This window comes from Coptis chinensis, chromosome 3, assembly GCF_015680905.1.
Source record: "Coptis chinensis isolate HL-2020 chromosome 3, ASM1568090v1, whole genome shotgun sequence".
NCBI lineage: Eukaryota > Viridiplantae > Streptophyta > Magnoliopsida > Ranunculales > Ranunculaceae > Coptis > Coptis chinensis.
The window spans coordinates 49,882,075-49,897,838 of record NC_141458.1 but is presented as its reverse complement, the minus strand read 5'-3'; positions in this window follow the sequence as shown (position 1 = coordinate 49,897,838).

Genomic DNA, 15,764 nt, shown 5'->3' with positions numbered 1-15,764 from the left:
GGCACACGCGTTTCCTCACATCTCAATGATAATGAGGAGGAGCGATGTCGATCAATCACGTCTACTACTTATTATCACACCACCCTACTCCTAATTGAGCTAGAGGTCTTTATTAGGTATTGTGGGGCTTAGGTGATAGTGTACAAGAAAATTGAAATGAATAATCAAAATTTACGAGCATAGGGTCTTCATATATTTATACTAGAGAAATCCTTGTTTTCTTTCCTTCTTCTAACTGAGTTTTCCAACCTTGTTCTTAAGCCTCTAATGGATTTTTTTTTTTTTTAGATGGCTTAAGAACATGATTCTATTTTTCTTTCCTGAAGCAAGTAATTGACTTTTATTTGGGACAAGTCTTTCTCTTTATTCTTTCCACATTTCATCCTATTTCTCATACTCATCACTTAGGTAGGTTCTTTTATTTGGTTTAATAAGGATTTTTTTTTTTTTTTTTTTTTAGTAAAAGTGAAAGGTTTGATGAAAGGCTCAGTGGAGTGACTAGCGGTAAAATTTGTAACAGGTAAGAATTTTTAGCTATGTCGATCCAAAGATGGCCTAAATTCTCGCCTAGGGTTTGGGTGGTGATCAAGTAAGTAGATGCGTGATTTTCTCTAATCGGAAAAACTACTCCTCTGTGTCATCACACACAAATCACTCATGTCAAGGTTTTTGGGTTAGATTCTCACAGGATTTATAGTTTAAGTAACTAACCGTTGGTTCCGAAAACTTACTTGCTATGTACAATCGATGATACTCAAGATACATGAATGTTCATGAAAAGATGTATAAACTATTGCATACGTATTATCTTAAGTTTCTTTAAAACAAATCCTAATTCGAATACTAATGTGAGATTTCTAGACAATTTTTATCATTGAAAAGGAAACAAGACTTTGTCACTAAGTACAATTATTAACATGAAAATAAAAACTATATACAGGTTACAATTTGCCTAATATTTGCTATAAGGTTAAAACACCCCAAATGAATGATGCTTAGTCCTCGGTATCAATAATTAAAGAGAGAAAGTACCGAAACCGTGGAGCAAAATTAGGCTAGATTGTTGAACAAAATGTTGGAGAACATAATATATTATTCAGAAAGAACAATAAAATGTTCAATAACACACTAAACATAGCACACAAAATAATGAAAAACAATAGCACAACAAACATAAAAAATAATAGCACACCAAACATAAGGTTTAGCTAGATATATGTACAATGGCAAGCTCAAGTTTACCATCCAGCAGGATGTGAAGGTCTGACGTCCTCTTTAAGGAAATGCATTTCCTTAGCATCGCGCCAAAAGATAATAGTCTGCCAAATTTCTGCCCATTCTTCATCTCCAGATTTTCTCAAATGTTTCTTCATATTTTCATCCTTCGGGTAACAACGAACATGCCTCAGGTACCGAGCGGTACGCTTCCATTGTCGAAACCTCAATGAACGAATGACACCGAGCGGGATGCTTCCATTGCCGAAACCTCAATGAACGAATGATTTTGTTTGCCGGGCACATAGAATCTACCTTGACCCAGTCATGAAAAGTAGCTGCAAACTCTGGGAAGTGCGTCTTCATGATTCAGCAAGCGGTGACCGGTAAAAGTATATACTGATCCTGAAAAGTGCGAGCTCGTTTCAGGTTGGAGATAATACAACCAAAGATGTTAAATAATGTATGACCTTGAGCCAGTGCATTGAATACGACGCAGGCAGCCTCATTGGCAGTAGAAAAATGCCAATCTCCCATAATGTTCAGGAGAACAAATAACATCGCAGTCCCCATGTTCATGGTCATGCTTGCTAATGGAATGGTGATGTCACGCCATGGCACATGGCCATTTCCTTCTCTTTTAATCTCAAGACCATCACCATAAGAGTCGCGAAATGCTTGCCACTGAAAGGAACGGTAAGAATTATGATAGATGTAATGCCATGATGCAGCAGGTTCGTGGTATGGAAGATCCAAAGTTAGGGCAAGTTGTTGTTCAGAAAAGATGTGAGGTGTGTCACCAACTTGGATTGTGAACCCGTGTAAGTAGAAACCATGCATGGTTGAATCTTTGGTGTGTCTTCCATATTAGCATAAAAGTATGCAGCCAAACTCGGAGAATAAGTTTGGTCAGGTTGAAGAATTAGGGAAGACCACCCGATGTTTGTAATGCAGTCATAGAAGAGATGGCCATAGGTATTGGAATCCATCATAGACTGAAAGGATTGCTCAGGAATGAGTTTGGGAGATACCATATTTGATGAAGATGCAATTGATGAAGATGCCATAGTGGATGAAGTAAAGAAATAGGTAACGACAAAGGCAAACTGGATGGATAAATGAGTATGTAAGAGAATAGACCCTCCTGTAAACACATGTTAAATTATATTAGTCACAACGCAAATGATGACAATCCTATTAAGCATTTCATACAAAAGAAGACACAAAGGTAAGACAAAAGTCATAATACGACGAAAAATGTAATAACATATACGATTATTTATTTATTGACTTAGTAATATTAGAAAATTATGGATTATTATGTTGATCTTGGAGACGCATATCGTGCACCAGACTATTTAGTTCTTCCATTTGTTGGCCGAGCTGCATCTGAATGTCCCCTTGGCTGGTAGAGAGTGTAGTTTGATTTTCCATAAGGAGAGCGTGATTCTACAAGGACCAAGAATGATTTTCTAAGATTTCCTCCTGTTCAACATCATGCTTTGCTTGACGTTCTTGGAAATCCTTAAGAGTTATAATGATGATATTCTGACGAGCATGTAGTTCCCGCATGCCGTGATGAAGAAATTGAATGCCTTCCATGGGGTTAAAAAACTTTAGCATGGCATTTTCATCAAAGAAATGGTCAGGGTTTGAGCTTGGGTCGTTCTGTTCATCTGTTAGAGTATCAGGAGTCCAAAAACCAATGGAGTAGTCGCTTTGGAGCACGCTAATATGTGTGCTTTGAAGGTGGTTATGTTTATAACCACAACGAGAAATGACTAAAGTGGATAACCACAACTTTCTTGTTTTCCCGGTGATCACGTTCGAGGTGGTTGGATTAGACAAAATCATCTCTTTGAGTCCGCTTCTGAAAGTTGAAGTTGAGATGTGACTTCGATCAGATGTACCGATCATCACATTGTGTCCCAACCAGTGGAGCCACGACTTCGTTGATTCTGTTTCAAAGAGCTAAGAAGAACAACGTGATGTCTATTTCTTACTTAGCCATAAGATATGGTAGCTCTTAGTAAACTTTTGACGAATCAAATGATGACTCGAAAAAGGCACTCTGGGTATTCATTGGTATTTGAAGTATGTCGGAGATAATTTCCCTAGTCAATTCCAATCGTCGTCCATAAGCATTGAAGTAGAATTTTCCATTCTCAGGTTCTATAAATTGGTAGAACATCAAAACCAATTCTTGGGAATAACAAGCTGCTGAATGTATAGAAGAGGCGTCCATCCCCGACGTATTATTTCGGTGTCAAAATAAGGATAAAACCGGCCATATTCCAAAACTTTCAGGTAGTCTTTCTCGGGCATTATTTTTCTTGGTTGATCCATTGGTAGTATTACTGAGGGAAGGATAGTGAGAATTATTTGAATGAGAATGGCTGAAAAAAGAAGAGATTTATAGCCAATCTATGAGTCTGTACCAATCTGGATTCCAAGTGTAGTTAATGACCCATGTGATTATGAACAGTAACAATGGGGATCCATAGTAAGTCTTGTTATGTCAGATTTCCAAAAACAATTAATGAGATGTTTCAATGTTAGAAAATACGGAAGAAAGTTTCACAGGGTAGTTAGACTTACACGTAATTTCAGAAATAATTATCAGACCTCAGTAATAGCATATGGATAGAATAATTGAGCTGCATGTGTGACAAGTGTTAAAGCGCATTACTTTGTAGCGTCTTGCGATCTTCTCCTCGAAAAGATGAGTATCAATTAATTAATTTGGTGAGTTTTGGATGGTCTTTCTTTGTTATGGTTTGTTTATTTATTTATTTATTATTATTATTATTATTTTTATTATTTTTATTTTTAGTTTTTATCTATTTACAATTTTTATATACAAATGTACAAGACGAAAGGAACGTGTCAACAACACCGAAGTCCAAATAAAACAACACATCACAACAGCCTTAACTCGAGGGCAACTTTCATGTCGGCCGCTCAACCCAACCCAATCCCGGTGATCGGTGGGCTTAACCTTTATGTTTTGGGGGCCTAAGGTTCAGGATTCGGTACCATCCCCCGACCAATGTGCAATGGTCTAATAATAATATTACCCTTAGTACATATGGTATAGCCTCAAACCGCCCGCTTGATCTGATCCACATAGAAAACCGATCGGGGTTGGCCTGGTGGAATCCATTGCCCGCACGAACTAGGAAATGTCCGATGTTGCATATCACGACTCTCTTTGGGCACCATGTTTGGTGCCAAGGGAAAAATAGAAAACGAGTATATACATGTTGAGTCTTTTTACGTCAGATCCTCAAGACGAATGTGAGTCTTTTAACGTCAGATCCTCAAGACGAATGTGAGTCTTTTAACGTCAGATCCTCAAGACGAATCCCAACCTGTGGGAATAATGGGACGACGACGAAGTTTATCCTGCTGAGCTGGTGTCAGACAATAATATACCTTATACCGGCTCATCTCGGATAGAAGATCAAGACCTGGATAGAAAGGAGTTTGACAGTTCATACACCACCCCATCCTTTTCGCCCGTCACTTTCGAGCAAAAGTACTACGACCATTACCTATTCGAGATGGGTGAGATTTGGACCAAATGATGAGTTGGAGTTCGCAAGGAAGAGAATAGAAAAGGGAGGAGAAAGAAGGAGTTGAGATTTTTGGTACCCATTGTTTTCCAGGAGGAACGTATGCTCGATTATCAGAAGACATTTATACTCAGTTCTGAAGTAGAGTTTTTGTGGACTATGGTTCCGGCACTTGCAACCACACACTCTAGGGATTTTTAGAAAGAAAATAGAAGAGGGCCCGGCTACCCAAATGGTGTACTTTTCTGTTTAAATACATGGAAAGAAGTACACCATTGAATCTATTAGTCTATGTAGACAGGATCATTGAGAAGAGTCTCTTCGACATCTGGAGAGCGCAACTCATGATAATGTTTAAGGCATTGGCCATTTACTTGAAATTCGCTGTCATCATTTACGTTTTTCAAAGAAATAGCCCCATAAGGGGTGACAGCAGAGACGGTGAAATGACCCGACCATCGAGTTTTTAATTTTACTGGAAAAATGTGTAATCTTGAGTTGTACAACAAAACTTTTTGACCTACTTTGAAATCTTTTCTCAATATGTGCTTGTCATGCACTCTTTTCATGTTGGCTTTATAGGATTTCGAGAGATCATAGGCATCACTCCGAATTTCCTCAAGCTCATTTAATTGCAATTTTCTCTTCACGCCTGCCGCATTAGTATTATAATTGAGGCTTTTGATGGCCCATAGAGCACGGTGCTCAAGTTCAACCGGCAGATGACAAGGTTTTCCAAAAACGAGGCGATAAGGAGACATCCCTATAGGTGTCTTAAAAGCTGTCATGTATGCCCACAAGGCATCAGATAATCGTAGAGACCAGTCTTTTCTAGATGGATTGACAGTTTTTTCCAAAATGGATTTGATCTCTCTATTAGAGACTTCTACTTGACCACTGGTTTGAGGATGATACGGAGTTGCCACTTTGTGCGTGACTCCATATTTTTTACTAAAGATTCAAAAATTTTATTGCAGAAATGTTTTCCCCCATCACTAATTATAGCTTTTGGAACACCAAATCGAGAGAAAATATTTTCTTTTACGAACAAAACGACCGTTTTATGATCATTAGCACGACATGCCAATGCCTCAATCCATTTTGACACATAGTTGGTAGAATGTATAGGAAGCCATGTGAATTTGGAAATGGACCCATGAAGTCGATGCCCCATACTTCAAAGATTTCCACAATTAAAATGGGATTTAAGGGCATCATATTGTGTTGAGTAATGCGTCCTAGCTGCTGGCAGCAATTGCATGCTTTGCAATGCTCATGTGCATCTCTAAACAGTGTTGGCCAATAGAATCCACATTGTAGGACCTTGGCCGCAGTTTTCTTACCACTAAAATGACCACCACAAGATTGTTAATGACAGAAAGATAACACATCATTGTGTTCCCAATCGGGATGCAACGGATTAGTTGGTCTAAACAATACTTGAAGAGGTAGGGATCATCCCCTAAATAAAATTTCACAGTGGATAAGAACTTTTTCCGGTCATTACGAGACCAAGATGAAAGGACTTCTTCGGTAACTAAGTAATTTACTATGTCAGCGTACCAAGGGGACGAAAAAATAAAGTACAAGTGTTCATCTGGAAAAGAATCACAGATAAGTTCGGTATCAGTATCAACATCACTGACAAGTCGTGATAAATGATCTGCAACCACATTTTCGCAACCTTTTTTATCTCTAATTTCTAGAGTAAACTCTTGCAAAAGGAGAATCCATCGGATCAACCTTTGTTTTACATCTTTTTTCACTAATAGATAACGAAGTGCCGCGTGGTCAGTGTAGACAATAGTTGGAGAACCCACTAGGTAAGGACGAAACTTATCTAAAACATATACAACGACGAGAAACTCTTTCTCAGTGGTGGTGTAGTTACGTTGAGCTTCATTAAGGATTTTACTCGCATAGTAAATGACAACTGGCTTATCTTCTCGGCGTTGCCCTAGTACAACTCCAATAGCATAGTTGCTCGCGTCACACATTAATTCAAAAGGTTTAGACCAATCAGGTGATTGAATTATGGGAGCGGTAGTTAATGTTGTTTTTAAAATCTCAAAGGCTTGTTTGCAATTGAAACTGAAGTAAAAAACGATATCTTTAAGCATGAGATTGGTTAAAGGTCAAGCAACCTTTGAGAAATCTTGAATAAATCTCCTATAAAAACCTGCGTGTCCTAAGAATGCGCGAATGTCTCGAACTGATTTTGGTATAGGAAGTGAAGCAATTTTTTCTATCTTAGCTTTGTCAACTTCAATTCCGTCTTCTGAAACGATATGTCCTAAAACTATTCCTTTAGTAACCATGAAATGGCATTTTTCCCAATTAAGAACAAGATTTTTCTCTTCACAACGTGTAAAGACCTTTTCAAGATTTGACAGACAGCTATCGAAAGAATCTCCATATATTGAGAAGTCGTCCATGAATACTTCCATAAAACGTTCAACCATATTACTGAAAATGTGAAGCATGCAGCGTTGGAAAGTACCAGGTGCATTGCAAAGGCCGAAAGGCATCCGTCTATATGCAAATGTACCAAATGGACACGTGAACGTGGTCTTTTCTTGATCAGCAGGGTCTATGACTATCTGAAAATAACATGAATAACCATCAAGAAAATAGTAATATGTATGACCGGCTAAGCGTTCGAGCATTTGATCGATGAATGGAAGTGGAAAGTGATCCTTACGAGTGACGACATTAAGTTTGCGATAGTCAATGCATATTCGCCATTTCACTGGGATACGAGCGAAAATGCATTCATCTTTATCATTTCGCACAACTGTAATGCCAGATTTCTTGGGAACAACGTGTATTGGACTCACCCAAACACTATCAGAGATAGGGTAAATAATACTCGCATCGAGTAATTTTAAAACTTCCTCTCTTACCACATCTTTCATGGTAGGGTTTAGGCGACGTTACGGTTCACGCGACGTCTTAGCATTTTCTTCAAGGTGTATGCGATGGGTGCACACAGTAGGTTCAATGCCCTTAATTTCATTGAGGGACCATCCAATAGCAGAACGATGTTGTTGAATGACATTAATTAAACGAGCTTCCTGATCGTCAGTCAATTTTGAAGAAACGATAACTGGGTGACAACCATTTGGATCAAGCTGTACGTATTTTAATTCCGAAGGAAGATGTTTTAAATCAGGGGTGGGCGGAGTAGGTATTAAAGATTCTTGAGGAAAGTCATCATCCATGCAGTAAACAGATTGATGTTCATCCAAGTTACTAGACATCACAGTTGTAGGGTCAAATAATGGTATTGACTCTAATAACTCATTTACTTCCTGTGTATAATCATCGTCCTCAAACTTCGGATTAAGCTAAAGGAAAGAAATTGGTACACTTCATCTTCTGGAAAAGAGTTTGTTAAATACTCTTGCGTAATGCTATCAACCCTGTTAACCTCACCATCATTGTCAGGCTCTGGGATTTGTTTCATCAATTTGAACACATTCACCTCGACCGATAGATTTCCGAAGGACATGGTCATTGAACCATCCCTACAGTTAATAAGAGCATTAGCAGTTGCTAGGAACGGGCGTCCTAAGATGATAGGAATGGAATCACATGCAACTTCTGTATCCAAAATAACAAAGTCTACAGGATAGAAAAAGTCTTGGACTTTTACGAGGACGTTTTCCACAATTCATTTTGGATACTTTATGGAACGATCGGCTAACTGTAGAGTCATGGTGGTAGGTGTGAGCTCATGAAGACCTAGTTGTTTAAATAATTAATATGGAAGTAAGTTCACACTAGCTCCTAGGTCTAGAAGCGTAGTAGCCGTATATTTGTCACCTAAGGTACATGGAACTGTTGGTCTACCAGGGTCCTTGTATTTGACTATACCATTGTGTTCGGTGATGGAGGAAAACTGTTCGGTGAGGAATGCTTGTTGAGGAACATTAGTTCTCCTTTTTGTGGTGCACATATCTTTCAGAAATTTTGCATGTTTTGGTAATAGTTTTAAGGTATCGAGAAAAGGTAAGTTAATTGTCAAATTTTGAAAAGTCTCTCGAATTTCAACAAAATTCTCATCAAGTTTATTCTTTGCCAAGCGTGCAGGAAACGGTGCCTTAGGGCGGAATTTGGCAAAGGGGTCTACTTGCTTGTTTCCTACATTCGGAGATGTTGACTTTGTTGGATCTGGTGAATCCACCGTAGGTTTATTATTGGAAATAGATTTATTTGATCCTTCGGATTCCTTTGGTTGATCATCTGGCATACATATTTGATTGTCTACAATTTTTCCAGATCGTAGAGTAGTGATTGCATGCACCTCACCTTGGTTGGGGGTGCTTGTACTAGGTGCATTGGTGAGTTCAAAGGCTATGTTTGCTGGTTTAGGGTTTGGAACTGCTTGTGTAGGAAACACGCCTTTCTGACTCTTTTCTTGCGCCAATTATTGAAGTGATTGTTGGATAGACGTTAAAATTTGAGACTGTTGGTTCATGTAAGTCAAGAAAGTCTCGCTTTGTCCTATCCGTAATTGGTGTATGCGCAGTTGTGCAACAGTGTAGTAGTTCTCGATTATTGCTTAGAAGTTCTTTGATATAGTTGGGATCCGGATTAAATTTGGAACAAGGCTGCGGTTGGTTTGATAATTAGCATTTGAATTATTTTGAAATTGACCTTGTTGGTATTGTTGATTATTTTCTTGGCGGTATGGAATAAAATTGTTGGTAGGTCGAACAGTGGGATTAAGCGAAACTTGGAGGAGCCCCCATTTGTTGGTTTATTTTGGCCGCCGAAGTTCTGATGTTGTCTCCACGGTGCATTGGGAATGTTGAATGCACATGCCTCCTCCGATTGTTGAGTAGGGGAAGCATATAACAAGGGACAATATGCATCAGGATGGTCAGGACTAAGACAAAGGATACATGGGGCGGTGTCAACGTTCATGACTGATTTTGGTATTTGATCGTTTACTTGAACTGCAAGGGCATCTACTTTTTTAGTTAGGGATTCTATCAAATTTTTTAATTCGGGATCGGGTTTTACCTCAAAAATAGATGTGGCTTTTGTAACATTGTCCTTTGATGACCTAGACGACTCAGTGTTACCCCAGTGTGTACCTTTTTTCGCTTGTTTTTCAAGAAAAGTATATGCTTCAGTAGCTCCTTTGTCCATGAAGCAACCGCCGTTCATTATATCAAGAGTTTCTTTTTGATGATCAGAAAGACCATTAAAGAATGAACGAAAAAGGACAGCTTTGTCTAGTTAGTGATGAGGACATTCTAACAGAAGATCAGTAAAACGACTTCATGCTTCCGTAAAGGATTCATGAGGATTTTGATGAAAGAATTGAATTTTCTAAAACATTTCAGTTGTTTTCTTCTGAGTGTAAAATTAAAGCATGAAAACTTGAACTAGTTTATTCCATGTGTCTATGGACTGTGGCTGTTGTCCTGCTAGCCAAATTGACGCTTTTTCCGCTAAAGTGAATGGAAATAGCCGAAGCAAGAGTTGTTCCTTAGAGACTGCTGGATGGTGAAATGTTGTGGCCACTTGTTGCAGCCTACGAAGATGATTGTAAGGTTTTTCGTGATCCAAACCATGATATATAGGTAACAAACTAAAAACGTTTGGTGGGATACGAAAATCACCGACAATGTCCTTAAGTTTGATGCAGGAAGAAGGTCCTTCCTGTAATGCAGTATATAAGTCCGACAGGGGCTTCTCAGCTGGTGGAGGATCGTCGGCCATAACGACATAAGTTACTAGCGACGAATAATCTTGATGAAGGTAATTAACAGAAAAAGAACAATTTTTAGGCGAAAACTTACGCAATTGCTTATCGTATTTTTTTCGACGATAGGTATGTTCAATTTCATTAGTGAAACCAGACTTTAATCTCATGCAAACATAAAATTCGATCTAATTTACAGAAGGAATTTAGTAGTACTCGAATTTTATTATTATCTTTAAGCATTAGAGTTGAACAACGTTGGCCTAAGCTGCTGCTAACATAGCAGTGAAGCTAGGAATACGTGTGCATAAACCAACGGCCAGGTCACAAGAGAGATATGAAGGAGGCTTTCCGTGTGAGCACGGTTCTAATTAAGTAACCTCAATCTTTCAAGTTTTCTAGACACCGTTGGAATATGATTAAGATTTATGGAATTAAAATTTATGCAAAGGCGGTATTAATTTTAATTTAATTTTTTTTTTAATTTTTTTTTTTTTTAAGATTTATGCAAGGGTTAAAATACAAACATGCAAATACGATCTACTCATACAATACTAGGTGCAGTAGCATGTGAAGAGACTCTACTCATACGAATAGCTATACGAATAGGCAAGCTTGTGTCATCGATAAATACTTCCATACGTACAGGCAAATATACATCAGTAATATGTATATGTATGCTAATTTGTAAATCGATATTACGTAAACGTATATCAACAGTAACAGGCAAATTTGAATCACTCATACGTATCTAAATACACTAGCATGCGAATATAGTATCGTCTCGCAGATAAATCGACAAAACTAAACATGCAAGGTATTATCTGAAACTAAAATCGACTCTTGTATTGCATAATAATTCGATTTTGACAATACTCATTGAGATTGCGAAAGTGTCATATAGAGAGCGACTTTTACCCGTAGGGTTTTAAAAACAACTTATCCAACTCAGATTTTAACCCTCGTTGGAATGTTCTCCTCTTTCTTGACAAAATCGACTTATTAGACAATACCGTGTACGTATACGTAGAGAAATACTAAACATGCAATAATAGACACTTATACATATAAATATAGATAATCATGCAAAACAATACCATTGGTATGTACATATACATTAATATGTAATTCATACCCACTTAATCGCATATAAATATTTACGGGCGTATTAACATGATTCATGCATATTTCTAGCCTAAGACGTAAATAGTAATCCATAAACTAATTTATAATAACTACGTACATGGCGTTCATGCAACAAAATAAAAAAAAAAAAAAAGTAAAACTTTGGAACCTGTAGCTTCCCGCTAGTCCGCCAAAGAATTGAAACAGACGATCCAAATCGTCGACGTGATTAATCCCAATAGAATAGTCGAATTTTCAGTTACAGGTCCAGAGAGTGAGGCCTGGATATGGATCAAGATAGATCAGGGGATGCTGGAGGTAAATTAGGAGCACCAACAAAACAAATACACCTGCGGACGCGAGTTAGACCTGCGGACGCGTGTCCAATACCGCGCACGCATGTCAATGATGCCACAATGAGTTCAACTTTTCACAGAACTCTTATAATCGCCTGCGCAGTGTTTTTCCCAGTCCTAACTTTTGGTACACGGAAGTACACCAAAAAAATCGATGGCCGAACGAGGTTGTTTTCGAGACAAAATACGAAAATAACAAAAAAAAAACATAAGAAAGAACGAAAAGGAAGAAAGGAAGAGAGTGGGGGTTCCCCCTTGATGCAACTTCCAATCTGTAGCACAAGTCCTATGCCTTTAGAATAGCAGCGGTGCCATTTTTATATCCACTTTCTCTACGTTAGAGATTTGACTCTCTAATTTGGCGAAAGAGCGAATTTAAAGTTTCCTTACTCACAAAATTTCGTGTTCATATAGTTGGAGTAAAGATTCGATCTAACCTAAAGTCTAAGACAACTACAATTTGGTTTTTACTCTTAGGGAACTAGTGAGTAAGTTAATACAAATACTAAGTTTCTTTCCTACACAAACATTAAAGAAAAACATTAAGATTAGAAATCATAAAATTAAGACAAAATACAAATTGCTAAAGAAAAGGTGGAGAGCCAATCCTCCTCATGTGAAACTAACTTTTTGATGTTGATTTGAATAGGTTCATTTGATTCTTCCTAGACTCATAGACAAGCCATAATAGAAGAAAACTTGATCCCTAGCATGTATGGCTCATCTCTAAGCTCATACATGTTAGCAAGTGGAACCAAGCAATGACTTATCTCTAAGCTCATCACTTTGATTCCTAACTAGACAGTACACCAACTATCATTTTGGGATATGATGTAGGTCTAGTTGTTCTTCCTAAACAACTTACCAACCTAACAACAAATATTTTCCCTCACATGAGTTGGATTAACTCCCCTAAAGGGAAGTTAGCTCATGATCCTTGGGACAAAGGATTACTAGTTAGAAATACAAAAAGAGAGAGAGAGAAAGAGGAAAAAGAAAACTAACTATCTAAACTCACTTGATTTTTATTTATTTCCAACTAGAAGAAAACCAAAGTTTCCTCCATTAAAAACTATTACAAGCTTTATTACCAAACTAAAAACTAAATAATAAAAATGGCTAAGGAACTAAAATAATACAAGGTAAGGAAAAGAAGTCAATGGAGTAAATGGAGTGTCCCCCCCTTGTTTTGTTTTCTTCTCCATTTGAGAGACATCTCATTTCCTCCCATGTGAAACATCAAACCACATTGATAAGAGCCCAAAACTGTAGTTTTAACCCTGTAACAGTCATACTTTTAGACCAATTATGTGAGTAATAATTAAGAGTTAACACTGATTACGTGTTTTTATGCATTACAGGCTTCAAAGTCTATTATGTGCAGAAATGTGCCACTTTAGCGAGATAAAGGAGAAAAGGTCGGTTACTAAGGAGTTTCGTGACTAAAGGCCAAGATTCAAGAAGACAAAGGCTTTCTAAAGCCCGATCAAAAGCTGAAAAGTCGACGCGGGCAGAAACAGCACACAAGTCAGTAGAACTTCCGAAGGCCATATCTTTGGACTCAGACCTCGGAATGGGGCCTAACTTATGTCAAAACGATCGGCTCGGAAAGAGTTTTCCAATGGTCCAAGCCTTGACCCAATCAGAGGAACACAAGTGGACGAAAAGTCTATTGAAGCCAACTGTAGCTGAAGAGACCTTTTTATACTGAAAGAATTGGGTTTTGGGCCTGATTCTCTGGCCCAAAACATGGCTCCAAGCCCATGCACGATTTTTGGATCTAAAAGTATAAAAACAAAAGCTTAGCTCTTTGTTAATGGTAGATAGTTAGGTTAGAAAATAAGTTAGGTTAGGAAGCTAATGTTAATGGAGTTTAGGGTTAGAAAAAGATAAATCTAGTTTTGAGTTTTATCCCATTAATTAATTAGTTTTCATACCTTGTTTTAATATAGATTATTGAATCATTGTTACTTTTCATTAGATTAATAAAGTTAGTTGTTTTTGATAATCTAGCTTCATTTCCATTAATTGTTTAGTTTCAATTTGCAGATTCAAGTAATTGTCATTATTAGTTTAATTCAATTATTGCATTAGTAGTTTTGAATTGGGTTTAAACAAGCAAAGTTTCAATCTTTATATCATGTCTTGTTTGAATTCCATTGGGAATGATAGCGTGATGATTCTCGGCTAAACCTCCATTGAGGGGGTTGAGAAGCCTTGATGAAAGCTTGATTCCGATTATCGTAGAGTCGTCGTAATTTCCTTTCCACTCTAGAAACGGTTAGTTCACCATGAGAATGGGTTTAATCGTTCACATACTAGTTATGAATTGGTAGGAATGCCATGTGTAATTAGGGATTAGGAGTAACCATATTGTTCTCGGCGATTCAATTCGGATTCTGACGATTAAATGGATAGTAGGATTAAGTCGAGTTAAGGTGGAATCAATCCCCCTCTAACTCCTTATCATAGAATCAACATAACATTCCATAGTTGTTATAATAGTCGACTAGTTGCATCTTGTGGGTAGTTGCATCGTAGTCTAGTTGCCACTTCGTAAATCTCTCATTAGACTTTTTAGAGTTAAGAGTATTTATACGTAGAAAACACAGCATGCGGAAGGACTAGGAGTGGAACGAATCATCTACTCCACTATATCTCATAGGATTGAGAGTAGAAAACTTTGATAAACTAGGCACATAATATAGTTTTAGTTTACTTACGTTTTGAGTTTTATCGTTCATTTCATAGGTAAACTATATATCAATTTTATGTTTATCAAATGGCGCCGCTGCCATCTTAGTTTCACTTTCGCATTGTTTTTGTAGTATAAGTACTTTTCTTAAAGTCCCATTAAACCCACCCACCCTTGTTTGATTCATACTGTGTTTTTTCGAGTCAGCGTTGGAAAGTTCCGCAAAAATATACACGAAACGCGCACCGCCCTAACCGAAGCGCACTGCCACCAAAAGAACAACACATGACCGCCCTAAAACAAAACACTTCAAGTTACGTTACACGACCGCCGCCCCTAAGCTAGAGTTTTCTGATTTTCTACAGTTTTGATTCAATTTTTTGATTTTTCAAGTTTTTCAGTGTTCTAACTTGTTATATACACTGAACACGCGTAAAACAAGACGCTATTCATAAAGCGAAGCAAAGGCCTTGTCAGGTATTCCTTTCTTCCACACCTCGCGTCTCCCCGTTAGAGGTTTATACTAGTATATCGAAATTGTTTGGAGTGTTGATGGTTTAGCTAAATTTGGTCTTAGCCTTGTATGGCATTAAGGTGCAGTCGAACAAAACACCAAACGTAATCACACAACAACGTCAACAAACAATTCTATCTAGTATACCACCCACTACACCTCTAGCTACTATTTCACACACACCACGACCTGATGCCCGGCGAAGGAGAAACTCTCTCTCGGACTTTTATAAAGCCTTGAGCGATAGCCCCAAATCTTGCATCGTTCTAGCGGACCACGTGGGGATTTCGAATCCCCAAATATTTTAATTTGTTACCCGTTTTTCATGGATTAGACCATGAAAAACCTTATCGGCTACATGCATAGGATTGAACAAGTCCTAACAACATTCCACCATCCTACGGTTGGTGCGAAACAAATTAAACTAAGGGTATTCCCTTTCACCTTAGCCCGATAAAGGCGTCTTGGTTAACTGCCCAAGCCTTTAATTACACGTGGACTCGTGGGCTAAACTTGTTCAAATTTGTTTATGGAACATTTTTACCCACCCCTAAAGACGGATGAGATG